Here is a 17,174-nt window from a genome sequence, read left to right as displayed (position 1 = left end):
ATACATCAGTAACAAATACGCGTACTGGGGGGCGATAAACATTTTTGTATAGTCATTGATCATATCCAGTATCCGAAATATGGAACCAACTAGTTGTTGCTTCTGTATTACTGTCTAGTGTACATTCGTTGTATCATCAAGTCTTGTAAGCAGGTTGTTGAATGCTTCATCATCGCGTAACAACACGTATATATATGGAAATATAGCGATTCCCGTATTCACAGATTATTACAGTTATTATGATGGCGTTGAAATCCAAAGTCACGGTTGGAAGAAGACGCAAATTTATTCGTGGGTACAAAGTCACGGTTGGAAGAAGACCCAAATCTAATCTTTTGTACAAAGCCCCCTCAAAATATGAAAATTACTAATAATTCAGGAATGCACTGGAAATTCATTTCTAACCCCAACTGGATAATTACTAATTTGTTATTCAAAAACGTGGCAGGGGTGTTTTTCTCAAATCTCACAATTTTGCATTAGGGGCTCTGCACAAAAGATCCATCATTTATTCTAACCTGCAGGCCGCAGGATAAGGTTTCAAGTGAAATTAGAAATTGGTCATAGATTGCAGAACTTGGTACAAATGATTTTTAGTCGTTTTCGAGAGCTCGTGGGACCTTCATATTGAATGAAATATTTGATCGTATGCATGCGTTTGATTGACTTCCCGGAAAAATGACTGCTGACTATCATACCGAAACAGCGGAACGAATGTGCGAGATTTCAGACGTTTTGTTTTGACCAAAATATCCATACAGTTAACACATATGACAGACGGATATCTTCCTGTCGTTATCTGGTGGATTTAATTGCATGACCAGCAGAGATAAGGGGAGTCAAAATGTTCAGGATCCAAATCCGTTCTAATCCGAAATCGGAATTCAAATCGAAATCCAAGTGAGTCCATTCTAATAGACTAGGCCTCTTATCGTCTAAATCCGTTCCCGCTCATCAGAATAATCTCATCCTAACGCTGTAGCTCAAAATATTGAGATACCGGTACCGCCTTTTCACATACAATTAACACTAATAAGTCCGTGTACTGATCTAAATGATCCCCACATACCTATAGGCATTAGTGCCTACACATGTTGTAAAAATCGTGTGCCACGCACGATTACATTTTAGAGTGGGAGAGGACGTGTTACAGAGTTGAGACTATACTTCACAATGGTGACAGCACATTTGAACCCATACATTTGCACCCGTATATCCGCGGGTTTAATCTATATGCGGGTGCTAAAATTCATGGGTTGGGGTTAGTATGGGTTCAAATGTCCGTAGGTGCAAATTTCCATAAGTGCAATAGTATGCAGGTGCAATTGTCGTGGGTTCAAATGTAATGGAATCCTTCACAATATAACTACATGGACTGTGAATTCAAAACAAATAATACAATTTAAACTTAATATGCATGTGACATGTAGGAAATTACAAATTAAGATTGACTCTTAGTAACTAAAGGTATTCATCCTCAAGGTCCGCTCCTGCTTGTCAAAAAACCGAACGGAATCCTATATCCTGTTAGTACGGTGTCAAAACGCAATACTGGTGAAATAGAAAATTAATATTCGTTGCGGACTCAAACCGAGTGAGCAAAAGAGGGTAGTTTCAAAATACAACACTATTAGCTAAGCAAGCGATTGAAGCAGTATATCTTTGCAGAGTAACATTATATTTTGCACGAAAGCTATACTGCTTTGAAAGATATTATCTTGAAATTTGACGAAGTCACTAAATATTTTAGGACAACATTAAACGAGGTACATAAGGAAGACGCGATTTGTAAGTGTTGGTATGTGTATAATCATTGTGCGATTTTGACTGGCTAGTTTTTCAACAACACACTACGTAATGCCCGTAAATAACGTAATACAAATTTGAAACATATTTGGGTGCATTCAGATTTTCATCGTTTTGGGCATTACAATAAGACTTTGACGGTCACATCTTTATTTCTGTTCCAGTGAAAAAAAATTGCCGTTCTGCCAATGGCTTCATTTTTTTTTAAAAGAGTGTAATATCCATTCATTATATATATAGCCTATAATAGAGGTATACTGCTACCATCTCTGTCTGCACGATACTATGTCAGTTTTGAAAGAGTTTGTAGGGTAGTTAGGACGTTTTGAAATACTGTAATGGTTCTAAGCTTTCAACTTCAATGACTCAAAAGCAAACTCGAGCGTTTATTTACGAAGCGGTTCTTCGTGAAATAGTGTTCGTCCGCCGATCAATATAATTCACCAATCACAAAGCAGACGCCCACTAAACGCCACTTTTGCGGTTCTATGTTCCCGAAAGATACGGTACATATTTTGATTTTATCAATCATTTGTAATATAAGAGAAGGTTGTGAATATCAAACAGTTATAACCGACATATATTTGTATTCATGTACTAACTAAGCATTTCCCATAGATAATTACATCATTAATAAGACAAGACAAGAGAGCAATGATCAAATATATGGACACGAAGACCAAAACGAAACATTTTAGCATCAATTTCCCGAAAATCATTCGGTTTCCTGAACGAAGCTATACTGCAGAACAGCTACAGCAACTTACCAGTAGCTGTATCAAGGTATCGGTAATGGTAACCAGACTGTCCTAGCTTTTCCAGGTCTTTTGACGATGATTCATGCTTCCAGTATCAACGTGAATTGAAATACCAAATTATACGAGTCACTACTGTAATATCAGATCCGCTATCGTAGTCTACCGTAACCAATAAGAAGACTTTCGCTAAAAACGATTTTTTCACAACAACAAGAAAAAGTAAAATACTAAATACAACAACAACATAATCACAAAACGATTCATGGGGTACAATTCGTCTACAATAAAAGGTTTTAAATCCAAAGCGTTTTTGCATTTTTTTTTAACGGCGGGAATACCCTGATTTTTATTTCATAATATTTGGAATAACTTAACAGTCTGTGAACACTTGTACATCCCGATGTAGCACAATTTCCAAAATGCTGCGTCCGCAAATAGTACCATAATTGGAGGAACGCAACTCATTGTGTATCGTATAGCATCAAAAAAATAGGGGAATTCCGTTTATAATTTTGAATTTGTATCGTTTTGTCGTTGTTAAATCAAATTTTGCTAAAACGAATATATAGCAATCAGTCGTTTCATTACCTTACAGTTTACACAAATTAGACGACAATGAAATTGGTATGAGTAAAGCTATATGTTCCTTTGATTTGTTAGATTTCAATGCAGTAACTATAATGGCGGCATTGAACCGGTGTTTGATCTTTTGTCCAAATAAGAATTCAAAGTATTGTTAGATATTTTTGTAGCAAGCGTCTGAACATAGTATAACACATATCGGGGTTTCGGGCCAAGTTGCTTCAAACTGTTGTTCTCTGATTTAAACAGTTATGGAGATTGAGAGAACTCACCTTGAAAAATAACGTTCACAGGCATTGACGTTTCAAACTATATTTTTAAGTTTATTATCAGCAATCGCTGGTTATTAAAATTGATTGTTACCTATATTAACCATTGCTAGAACAGTAATCTATATTACATAAACGTTTTATTCTTTTCCTGAAAACTTGTTTTGTCTGTCAAATCTTTTTTCCTCTAATATTCCGCCGCGTGCATCTGCTCAAAAACATTTAAAATTAGTTATATCGTATCACCAAAGACTTTCTGGGTAATTAACTTAAAACCAGCGACAACTATATATGGTATCTATATTTCATGATATTTGGATAATGGCGATGTTGCGTATTCCTATGTCAGAGGTTTCCCTATTTGGCGTTTCGAACGTTATGTATTAGCGTGTCATGTTAATGCAGCTTACGTAGAGAGGTACATACATTTTATGGAATGAGATTCCTGTTTCAATGAGTCCGATACAAAAGAGAACCCGTTATTAAAATTTTGAATACCATTATTGATTATTGAACTCCAATTGCAGCAATTCTAGGTAATGCCACATTTCTCGAGCTGATAAAATGAGTGGCTCCTGATCAGAAATAGGCACAAATACTGATCATAGTTCTTCTTGTAGAATATAGGTGCTAAAGATATAAACCATATTTTTTTTTTAAATCCTATTTGGGAATCATGACTGGCAGATGTGCGTATTTTAATGCATATGCTCACTACTCAGGCGTTGGGAAGAATCCCATTTATTTATGAATTTCGTTGGGACATAAGTTTGAGGTAAGCTCATTACTTATCGATCTTGATCGGTAACTACGTTGATAGGTATTTGTCTGTCTGTCTGTTAGACACTTTAGTATGTTACGCGATATCTCACGAAAGCGAGGTTGAATCTGCTCCAAATTTTGCATGTGTATTCATCATATCTCGGACCAGATGCTTATTGATATTGGATGAATTATGTCGTATAATTAACGAGTTATTAATTAATTAGTGATGAAGAGATCTAGATTTTTGCAAAGCGAGAAAACTTGTATGACCTAGATTTTTGTGGCGAGAGCGCGCATGTGCTGAGTGTGTATGCGCCGCTAGGTCGATAAGTCGGCGGTCTCTGATCGCTATCTCGGTTTCTTATTTTTAGGAGATAGGTGTTTTGTAAACAAAAATAACAGTTTAAAGGAGTTTGCAGATTCTTAATTCATAAATATATCTAACATCTTCTTACCTTTATCATTATCATATATTACGTGGGCCACAATGCCGTCGGGTTGTCGTCTAATTGAAATCAACTCCTATCGTCGGCTGCTGCGTTCACGACACATATCCTATTGTTTCCATTGTTTCTCACGCATTGCTGTTTACATAATTCGTGATTTTCGCTCCTATAAATTTCATACAAATTCAGAAATCGGTATTTTTTTGTTTGACTCGCGACCATAAATTAATTGCAGACCCTTGCATTAGGTAATTGGATAGAATAGCACATTTTAGTCAAAAGTACGAAACATGTTCATATTTGATTAATTAAGACTACATAAACACGATGGTTGGAGACGATATTTGATTTGTAAACAACAACCGAAGATCCACCTGACTGATTAATAGCTCACTATCACGTTGTCTATAGTCATTTTTATAAATAGGTCGTTCAATTTCTTCTTTTTTGAATAACCTTATTATTTAATGCGGCGTTGGCAAATATTTACTTAACTATCCCTAGTTAATGTGTCGGTACAGACGTACATGCTAGGTGTGATGTTATATATGTATTCTAATCGAACTTGACTAAAACAGGTTAAAACACTAAATGGTAAGACGATGTCACGAACATAATTCATTACATTCGACTTCCCATGGTGAATTTAATTCCTATCACAGGAAAGAATTCATTTCACTCACTTATTGCTATCAGAATATTTTGCGATTTGTATGAAAAATCAGTTAAAACGTCCTACATATATTAAACAAGAACGGAGACATGAAAAAGGTTGTTTGATTTGATTTGAACCGCAAAACACAATATTAAACCACCTTCGGTAAACGACCGGATGGTAACGATAGGATCAGGGTCATCTATCTTCAATTTGAAAGTACATATTAAAATAAAATATGAAGTAAAGCTTAAGTAATATACTAAGCTTAGACGCTAAATTTATGTACTGTATTACAATTTCACGATTACGTATAGTACTTTCATTAGCGTACCAACTTATAGTGTGGATTTATACTTACTCGCTAATGCGGAATAAAGAATAGCTTAAAATTCAATGCTGTAAGGGAATATATGCAAACATATACACATCGAGATCTTGGGAATATTTTCTTCGATGACCGCGATAGCATGTGCTTACCTAAACATGCGATTTGCCGTGAATATATCGAGGAGGCTTACCATACGTCCCGTTTTAGGCGGGACAGTCCCACTTTTTAACGTTCTGTCCCGGCGTCCCGACTGGTCGGCCATAAGTCCCGATTTGGCGTTCAGCCAGTCAGCATAATACAAGAACAATAGCAATTGTCATGTTTTCGACACTGTTGTTGCTGTGTAGCGTACCGTTAGCCTATCTACTGAAGGTGGATGCGTGGTTTTGTTTGTTTCGTCGTTTTCCGCTAACAATGTTAGCGAATAATTGCTACAAGTTGTTACGTGTAAACCCCGTACGCCAAAAGGGTGCTTAAGGTTAACGTAAATTCCTTTCTATTTTTTCAAACTGAAACCGATATTTAGACAGACAGCGCATGAACTCTCGATGACAATATGGCCAAGAAAGATAGCCAAGATGGTTTTAAATGTAGGCCCCTAATGTAAAATCGATAAATTTAAAGTAGAAAAAGTCACAGCTTTGTCTTTGGAGGCGTCCCGCTTTGAGGTCACAAAAATATGGTAACCCTATATCGAAGGATAAAACAAGTGCACACATCGCGACGAGTGGTGATATTCACAAAATCTTGACTGCCATGCAAACAAATGCCCCATGCAAGTGAGGCTAACGTTAGATCCCAACGTATTCAGCTTCCAAAATTTTGCGGGATTTTAACAGGGAAAAGTCAGAAGTCAGAACACTCACTCAGAAGTAAATAACATTTACACCGAAGCAAAGCCAAGATTGACAACAGAAATTCGTGCAGAAGTAGGGTGGCGCATTTCATGTCAGTAAATAACCCGGGTAACGGGGGACTTGAAGGAGTTCAAGTCAGTATGATATGATACGGAAAAAGCGTGTAGTGAATTACACGCAAATGAAGATATTTAAAAACAAAATTGACGTCTACCCAAAACGTGAACGTTGGGAATCAGAATATTGGAATGACACAAGATAACGACATCAGTTTTACAACTAAAAATGGCCATATTCAAAGAAGTGGTATACGCTAATGCCCATATTTTCCCAACTTAATATGACTCTGAGTACATATATTACACTCAAAGAATGATAAATAAAACTTAAGTCTTTAAAACCTGGAACCTATAATAATGAAAAGACGTTTATTTTCGTTATTGCTCTTCTAGTAGAATTCTTTTTTTTCAAAAGAACTAGGCCAGATATGGAAACAGCACTTTATAATCTCAAATAATAAAAAATAGTGTTTTGGAAAGTTAGTTAACATTATCAACTCAAATTTCGTCATTGTAGAAATACAGTGCGATTTTCACTATAATCGGACTAATTTCCCGTCGAGACGTCTCAGTGGTCTTGACAACAATCTGACGTAATAAAGCAACCCAGATAAGACCATGACGTCATGTTACGTTCGCACGCGAGTTGAGGCAGCTGGCTCGTGGAATTGTTAAACTTTTGGTATGAAATATCAACTATTGTCTATTATTCATAGATATTTGGTACTGAATGACTTATGATAAAAATAAATCATTTCGAAATTTGGTACTACAGCTTTCGATCTTGTAAGAACAAGCCTGATTGTTGTATATGATTGAGCATTGTTATTTGTTTCGTGAAAAATCGTGCACTTACGAAAGTCTAATCTTGCGATTTGGCGCGAAAACAATTTATTGAAAACAAGATATGACCGATGATTCACGGGAAAATTTCCTCAAAATATGTGGGTGTGTTAGAGGATGAATTAAAAAGTTAAAGAGATCACAACGATATTTCATATAATTTCGTCACATACCAGAATAGAACCTTTAAATTAATTGGATGATACAATGAAGGAGTTTCCTGTATTCATAGCTTAAGTTTCCTAATGCTAACAGATGAAAACGTATGTTGAAAGAAAGATCTTAAAATGACAGCCTCTCCAGTGATGTTTCATGATAATAATTTGAATTACCACATTCATATTTACGATATATTCTAATTTCATTCTCATAAATATTACTTTTATGAAATAGACGTAATTTCGTATTAGTGTTTCCATTTGAAACTTTCGAGCATAGAAAATACGAAGTGCTGGTAAATAGTTACTAAACAGTGGAATACTGCGATTGACAAAAAAACATTACGCAGACTCAAGATTGACTGAGTCGTAGTTTCTCGTGTTTGGGATGCCCATCAGGAGATATACAGTATGTATGATGAGTATGACTATATTTATACCTCAGCGCGCAACAGGAAATAGAATGGAAAAATAATCAGACATCTTCCCTCCTTTTGTCAGGACTTTTATTCACCAGATCAAAGGATATTATTTATATATTAACGGTCATCGACCTTTTTGTGTCGCCTAGTCAAAAACAAGTGTATAAATTTGTCTGGGCCCTTTTTTGTGTCGCCTAGTCAAAGATAATTATATAAAATTGTATGGGCCAGCACTTTTGAGCATTTATGATGCTGGTTTAGTATTGAAAATGGTTTTTGTTTTCAATTCTCAAGAAGGTGGTTGAATACCAGAGTTATAAAGCACTATAGTACACCTACGGCTCTTTATAGGTATATTACAATGATAAAAATATCGTTTTATATTCAATAGGTAAACCTTCTTGTGTTATATAAAAAAAAGCAATCTAAAACTGATATTTAATAAAATCTGTATACGTTGTGCTATTTGTGATACCGGCGTTGATGCGATTCTATTACGGACACCGGACTCATAAGCTAAGACGCATAAGTGCTAGAACGGAAACTTGGAAATAGCAAAACTGTGCAGTTTCTGTGCCATTATACCTAATGTCCCGACTAAAGCTCAAATCCCCAATTAGCAAATCAATTTATCTGAATATATATCGCGACACACAATGTGGTATATTCATGCAACTTCGCCAATCATTGCATTTTCTTCTCGGATTTCGAAAACATTCCTGTTAAACACAATATACAAAATGACAACTAGAAATAATGTTCGAAGAAAATGTTTCTCTGATGTTTAAACTGGAACCATGGAAAATATCTGCACTCCACTCGTTAGTGTTTAGTTACTGCTCATACAACATTCAGTTCCAAAGCAAATGCAAAAATAAACTGAAAACTATCGCCATAACCGGCCTGTACTGGCCACCAAACGTGATTTGCCATGGGAGTTTCTATAGGAAACATTTCACCCACGAATTATAGACTGGTTCTGATGCCTCGAGGGGATGGGGTCGAAATGTTTATCAATTTATAAACTCAGAGCCATGATCTAGTTTTCTTGCTAGCTCATGCCTATATTTACGTATACACATCAAATAATCTACAGACACTGTGTTACAATATTAAATTGAAACATCATGCTTAAAATATGCAACGCTTCTTTTTCAGCTTCGTACTCCAAAATTACGAAACAAAGCTACCTTCACATTGTAACATCGTGGATTCGTAGGGTATTCTGATCATCGGTCGCAGAATAAGCAATTCAAAGAAACAATTGTCTGTGCTATATCAACCCTATTATTTGCCATAAATCTGCTGGAATGTAAGTATCAATTACGTCATATAACTTTCGCTACAGAACCAAGAAATACACATGAATGTAGAGATATGTATACAAGGTCTACATTTTATTAACATTACAGGCAAAAATAAAAACTGCCATCAATTATACTACACACCGATGATTGTAACCCTCTGTCCATTGGGACGAACAAACACAAAACTGAAATATGAACAGTTATATTGTTGTCCCAATCGCCATTCAATTAACTAGCGCTTAAAATATTTTGAGGATTACTTTGAAATTAATTTCGATTCCATATGGCTCTATTCCTGAGGGAAGAAATATTTCAACCCTACCAATATATATGACAAAAAAAATTAGTAGGCCATTATTTATTACTGTCATTTCTGAGAGCTCATCGCAATTCTCCTAATAAAACTGAAGGCGCTAGGGCTAGAGCAGGGTCGTCCAACCCCGTGGCCCGCGGGCCACACATGGCCCGCCGAAGGTTTCCGAGTGGACCGCGCGGTATTATTCGAATCCCAATGCCGTTCAAAAATCTGAGCCATCGTTTAAACTTCTAATAAAAAAATTGTCGTTCAAACGAGGAACACCACCTAGCTGTCGAAAGCTTCTTTTATGTCCATTTGTGGTAGTTATTGCTAGTGAGACATGTTTGAATTTATTTTTATCGTCTGCCATGTATTTCAATCTGTTTTCCTGTCTTTTTTCTGTGAAGCTAGAAGAGGCAGTTTTATGACCTCAATATTTGACAGCATTTACCTCTACGAGCAAGTTTTATCACGAATGAACGATGTAAAATCCCCCGTGAGACATTAATTTCTGACAGCCATGTGAAAAATCCGCTCCGCATTGCTACATCGTCTATTGCAGTGGTCGGCAACCTTTTTTAAATGACGGACAGGTAAAGCCTGACCAAAATTTTGGCGGACCACCTTTATACAAACGAACTAAGCTTACGTAGTAAATTATACGCATTAGAAAATTTATGTTGAAATCATCTTCAAAAACAGGGGTACCGGTGATGCTATTTAATGCGAGATCTGTATTTGTTTGCTCATTAACTGTTCCCAATTTGGAGATATAGTCGAAAGTGAAACACGTAATGTGTTTCTTACGTCCACCCTTTTTCGGTATTTCGATTCTGTAGTTGTAATTGTAAAGATCGAAAACCCGACCCACATAGAAAAGGTAACAACACTGTTTGTGAAGCTTCTCTTGCAATGCTTGAATATTTATCTAAGAGTATCGACCAAATAACTGCCAAGATATATATCGCAATATATGGTTGCCGACCACTGGTCTATTGCACCTACTATTGACAAACTTGTCGGATAAACGCAGTGCCATACTTCCCATTGAAATATCTATGTGTGGTTAAAACGTTTGACTTTACTGTATCTTTGTATTTCCATTGTTCTTATAATTTAGGTGTTTTGTTTGTTTTTTCATTGATCTGTAGTCGGTGTAGTGAAAACTAGAACATAACTACCATGTCAAGTGGCCCGCGCAATCATTCGTAAACTAAATGTGGCCTCTCATCCAAGAAGGTTGGACAACCCTGGGCTAGAGGATCCAATACATTCACTTTCAAATGATACCAGCTAAAGTATGTTAACGGGATTTTGTAACGAAAGCACAATGATGGTTTTATGCGCTATCCTTACCATGTATACTTTTTAATCAAATTCAATTTGGTTTCAGCTATATATTGGAGATAGAATTGTAGAAGAAAAAATCAGAAGAAAGAAAACTTAAAAATTCCAAACTTAAGAAGTTGAATGGTCTCATTCGCCTAATTGAAGAGAATAATTTCAAATGTCTTCGACACACATGGAACATACCAAACAATTAGCGTCTCAAGAGGTGGCGGGACCGCGGCCGACAAAAATACCTTTAAAATGACGTGTTCGGTTTAAGCCAAGAACGAAAGATTACGTATACTGTTCAGGGGTTTCAAGCATGTAATTAATATCAGAGTGATATTAGGACTCGAACATCAGTATTTGTTAATGTTATAATACGAAAGATCATTTACTTGAACATTACACAGTAATTGAAACCTTTTTGAAAATTCAAATTACGAACAAACAGATCTGAAGTCTCGTCCATTCTTGGCATTAGTCACATCTTCTACAATACATAATGTAGAGTACGAGTCAGCCCAAATTTATACGTTTTCTCGAAATTTCAAGTAACCCAGTAAACGAAATAAAGTCATTTCAAATGATGATATGAGTTTGCCCCTAATAACAGTGTCCAGTTGCAAAACAACAAGATCTTGGTAGATACGAGGTGACGTTGGTTTATACCGAATAAGATTCTCTCCTTTCTACGTTATATGAGGAAATCTACTCATGTAATTAAGAAAAGCATAATAGTCATCAAACCTGGCAAGGAAATTGGACGATTCAATGTTGTTACTCACATCTCTAACTCGAAGCATAGTTTGCCAATCCACTCCCCATCCTTGCGAGTGATAGAGAAAGTCCTTTGGTTATAAGTGTGCAAAACACGACAACACCGACGCTGTTATATTCTAAATCGAGCACGTCGCAGAATTTCTGCTTGCTTCTACTGGCGCAGAGCCCCTTAACTTAAAAAAAGATATATGGCAAAAATGAATTTGGAATAAGAGCATAAAACAGTTCAAATTGGGGATCGCCCTCAGGGCGGAATGAATCTTTTTTCTGTTTTCAGCCACAGCCACACGCCCGGTTTATCTTTAGAAGATCATTTTCCTAAACCCCAACAAATAATTTTTAATACTTATAGAGCACTATTTCAAATATTTAATTGAACGTAACTGGTATAGGATACAACAGTCAATATTAAAATACAGGTAAGAGATGGAAAAATGTGACCTGCGTGGAGTAATTTCTGTCACAGGTGCCACAAAGTTATTTTAGAATTAGCGAAGAAAAGAGTACAATAAATAAATTTGAAGCGAAAAATTGTTTCGTTGCGTGGTGTGACGTGTGAGGGAGACTTGCTTTTTTCTTCCATTGATATCAGTCATTATTAACACCCTAAATAGTCGCATTGTTACAAACATGTTTTTTTTCCAAAATCAGCAGGTTACGGTATAGATATATATACAGTGGTGAGATTCAGCCGGTTCGCACCGGTTCTGTAGAACCGTCTCACGGAATTTTATGAGATCAGCGAACCGGTTAGCATTACTGATTACTGTCAATATTCTGGTTGTAATAGAACCGGCTGAAAAATATGACTTTTGTGAAGGAACCGGCTGACAAAAATATATATATATATAAATTGCAGGACCGCAATAAAATTTGCATCAATATTTGCTAATGAAACATAATTGAAACCATCCTGAACCAGTTTTTATCCAGATACAAAATGCAAAATTGCTATTTTCGCGCCATAATAAAAAAAAAAAACCAACATAGCTTTATTTATCGTCAAGGCACATTCACTGTACGGCCGTGGCCGTAGCTAACACCTGATATTTTTCAACTCGTATTTCATGCCAAATATTTTGGCGTGCTGGTTTAGAAGTCTTACAAATAGATATAAAATTAGAAGGTTATAATCACCACAAAACGCTCATAAATTCTGCGTATTTATCAAAAGTATGATGCAATCCCTCTGCTAGCTGTCAAATGTGTTATCCAGCGATGTTACATTCTATTTTTGGATCAACCGCATCTCTTGTATAAGATGGAATCTTAATAGACATGTCATGTATTATGAAAAACGATAATGTGGTATTAATGACACTTGGTCGAACAATGAGCCTTTGAAAGAGTAAACAGTGAAGCGTAAAAAAAACATAATGATAACAACTTTGGATCGACTAATATTCAAATTGCTAATTTAAAAAAGGTTAATCGATTATTCAAACAAACTTGAAACTTTAATAAAATCTTTTCAGCAATGGCCTAAAGCCATATCATCAGCTCGTTTCTTGCTTAAACGAAATTGACTCTAACCAGAGTTGAATCGAATTTATGAAACTTTGAGCATGGTTCTCCAAAGCACAAAGTTCGAGTTGAACACTCGTGATCCAGTCGAATTAAAGACGAGTCCAGAATTGGATGGTGAAATCCAGTATTATTACGCGACCGAACAAAATTAAAATGTAAATTGTTCATTATATTTCAAGTTGATTCACTGTAAGACGATGGGTGGAATTTTATTATTGGATAAATTACGCTAGTTAAGTTAGTTTTCACAGCCGGAGTTAAATAAATTGATGAATTTAGGACCTACTCTAAATACATGGATTACGAACATTACAAAAATATCAGATTATCACTGTTTTCATCTTCCATTGAAGTATAAAGCCGTGGCTCGAGATTTCATAGCCTGTTGCAACGAATTTAATGATAGACTCCGTCTTTTAACTAGTGGCCGATATATGAAAAATCTCACTCTTTCCAAGCTGACAATGAATAGTTTACTAATAAACTTTTCAATGTATTTGAAAAAAATAATTTTCGCAATTTTGGAGATCGATCTTTTCTACGTAGGATAGGTAACTTGTATGAGATGATGACACTGAGGTATGTGTGATGACAAAAATATGTCGGGATAATGTCTAAAGAGATATATGTGAAGTGTTTCTAGGTTATGAAGAGTTGATGAATGTCACCCACACTAGTCAATGTGTCGAGCAAACCTTGATTGGCATAAAATAATCCGTACGAAAAAATGACTAATGAAAAAGAATGTCAGTGGAAAAGTGAGATAAGTGTGTTCTTACTATTTCGTTTATATACGAGCCCATTCTCTCTCACGTGTGCCTTGGGAATTGGAAGAGGGAACTAAACAACAGCCTTAATTAAACTCAATGTAAATTTCATCCAACATAGATACTCTCTTATTGGTTTAATTGCCAAGAAATAGCAATAGACTGCCATAAATTGCGCACTGTCGGTTATATATAGATAAACATAAAGTTTATTTACCTTATCAATTTCCTTTTTTAGTCGATTCCGTGATGTTCAACGTTACATATTGATGTTTATTTATTTTTTCAACGTGTGAAACCAGCATGTGTACCTGTTATAGTTTATTGTTTAATTCAACTGTATATGAACACACTTTCGTAAATCCAATAGTAGACATACAAACTAATTTGGATTACATCATATCCAATGATAAAATTTGAGTCATGTCGTCGTTTTTCGCGTCTTGTTTTTTCAATCGTACTGTTTTTATTTACCCCACTCAGTACTTGGCATGCATCAACTATTCAATACCACTTGTTATTTTCTTTCAGTCGATTTGATGCGGCGAAAAATTACATCAGTCCCCACAAACAGAACGAACGCTACTTTGTTTACACGCCCGTGACGTCAAAGCGCTGCGAGAGAGTCCGCTCTTGAGCGGTTTGAGGTTGTTTTTATTCGAAATTACGCGTTATAGAAGATAATTGTTTATACGTGGGCCATATATATGTATATATATATACCTTTAACGTACATCTCAAACTACGTACATGTTCGTCATTGATTTATCTGAGAAGCTCAATTGAGTGCTTGGTTGCCTACTGAGTTCAACAAAGTACACCAAGCCGTAACTCCTAAAAATAACTTCAAATACCAGTTGGACATCGTGAGGCAGGGAGAGACAAACTGACTGGATAGCAAGTGTCTTACACGGAACAACTAAACATAAAATAGTTTCTCCAGAGCATTGCGCGAATGTTAGAAACCATAACGCAAATGTATACGATGGCTACCTTTATATTCGTTGTACTCACGTTTACATTAAGAATTCATTCTGCAATGTACGAACTCCGTCATCTGTAATTCACAGACTTTCACCAATTTTTATTGAGTTATTTTATCCCATTCCACTAAACTTCAACCGACATGCCAAATGTCAAGGAAATTCGCTTGCAGGCTTACTAGTATCTGCAATCACGAGCTAAGATAAATAACGTCTCGTCGTGCAGCTCAAATGCGAATTGCATTAATGATAACTCACTCGTATATTTTGGAATGAGAGTGACAATCAACAACCACGCAACTACTGGCAATAATAATTACGGAAGCAAAACAACCCATGAAATAGAACAATTTCCTCATTTACTGATTAACATTTTTAATTTAGCTAACTAAAGCATATGTGTTGAGGGGTTGTTGGAGGAACTGCTAATCTGTCATTCCACGTTTCTTTTATTGTTGGATTCTTATATGTCCTATGTCACAAGGATGCTTGAACAAGATTAAGTTAAGAGTTTATAGAAGCAATAGGTCAGATATCTCATTCCACGTAATAATACAAGTTTTACTGAGCGTTTGCTAAAACATATTCTCTAGCTTCGTCAGGTATAGTGGTCTTATCCGGAATGAACAAGAAGTATATCAGTTTTCTAACAAAAAATAAAAGGTTTTTATCGGGCATTATAAGATTCCTAGAATTGGCGTGTGGTGGAATTTTATACCGAACTATACAGTCTACTCAACTGACCCATAGTTGTATCCGCTTTTGCGACAGAGTTACTGAAAAGTTGTCAATTATATGCCCTGGTGCGTTTCAGTATTGGGCTTGTGTCGGTATGTTTTCCTCATGTGGTCATAATTCTTACAATTAATTTAAGTTAACGGACCTCACGCTTGAAACAATTTCGTAGCGATCTGATACAAGAAAAGATCAATCTGTAAATCAATTTCTCCCGACTCTGAATTTGTTTTCGAGCAATTTCACAGCTGATTCAATTATCGAAAACCAGGGTTATTGTTAGTCGTTCCAAACTATGGTTGCCTGACAAAAGCGCAATTTGTCTTATTGATCAGAAGTCGTGGTAATGCTTACATCGAATAAGCAGGGTTCACATTAATTGCGTATATACAAATGGATAACAATAACGTTGCGCAATGAAATAATAATCGTGCGTCTAAAATAATACGCACCAAATAGACGTCAGAGAAATGAACCCGAAGCAATCGAATCTAACAGCACGTCAAACACAATGCAAGTTAATTGTTTGACGCATTCACATATACATGAGGCATACAGTCACTGTCAAAGTAGTTCCGAATCTGCCTTCTCCAACGCTCAGGTGACATTGGTGACTAACTTGCTAATATGTCGTTGGCCAAACTTACTAAGTTCTGTATTGTTTTGTTATTCTGTCACCGGAATTATTACAATTCAAGTCACGAATTGAATCAAATGTAAATTTATGTTAATTCAATGTAATACTAGAATCACGTTCACCATAGCGTATCATCAACAACGAACACATGATACTGTTCTTAGCATAGGTTAGAACAGGTTGTCCATATCTATAATGTGGAAGAGAAAAGCCAACAAGACGGCTTAATTAAGTGGCATACCACCCACAGCCTCTTCCATGTGGGATATGGAATTAGTTTCAGCCATCTATTCTTTTGCATGGACTTGATGGTGGAGGGAGTCGTAACCGACTAGCATTTACGTAAACCTCCCTTCGTCTAGTAATCCTCTCTCATAAAATGATCCCCCACGTGGTTTGAACACACGCACACAGAACAATGCTACGATGGGGTATTCCTAACTCTTATCTCGACCACCGGGCATTGCGAGGAGACACTTGTTAGAATTTGTCACCAAGCTGTAAGCAAAATACAATTTATATTTAAAATATTAAATTTTACCCTGCTTGGCAACATATTTTTCATGTCAGTTAAACTAATGGCCCACAACCGAGTTTGAAGTAGATGATCGTAAGTTGATGACCATACATTTAAACCCACGTACATTTGAACCCATACATTTGCACCCGTATATCCGCGGGTTCAATCTATATGAGGGTGCTAAAATCCGTGGGTTAGGGTTAGTATGGCTTCAAATATCCGTAAAAAAATTCCATAGGTGCAATAGTATGCAGGTGCAATTGCCGTGGGTTCAAATGTACGTGGGTTCAAATGTAATGGAACCTCGTTTCGCTGTCGACGCCATATATTCTGTAAG

At 36.2% G+C, this 17,174-nt stretch overlaps 2 long non-coding RNA genes across 2 annotated transcripts; one reads left to right on the top strand and one right to left on the bottom strand.

Annotated features, from left to right (window-relative positions):
* Positions 1-458: 458 nt before the first annotated feature.
* LOC120331535 (uncharacterized) lies at positions 459-12,506 on the top strand. Its single transcript, XR_005567979.2, has 3 exons — positions 459-900; positions 9,110-9,263; positions 10,950-12,506. It is a non-coding gene; the product is annotated as an uncharacterized LOC120331535 (long non-coding RNA).
* Positions 12,507-12,683: 177 nt separating this feature from the next.
* LOC120331536 (uncharacterized) lies at positions 12,684-15,467 on the bottom strand. Its single transcript, XR_005567981.2, has 3 exons — positions 14,977-15,467; positions 14,180-14,273; positions 12,684-12,936 (listed from the first exon to the last, which is right to left on the bottom strand). It is a non-coding gene; the product is annotated as an uncharacterized LOC120331536 (long non-coding RNA).
* Positions 15,468-17,174: the final 1,707 nt, after the last annotated feature.

The sequence above is a fragment of the Styela clava genome, chromosome 6, assembly GCF_964204865.1.
Source record: "Styela clava chromosome 6, kaStyClav1.hap1.2, whole genome shotgun sequence".
NCBI lineage: Eukaryota > Metazoa > Chordata > Ascidiacea > Stolidobranchia > Styelidae > Styela > Styela clava.
Note: the sequence above shows the minus strand (reverse complement) of the source record. Positions and strands in the feature narration are given on the sequence as shown.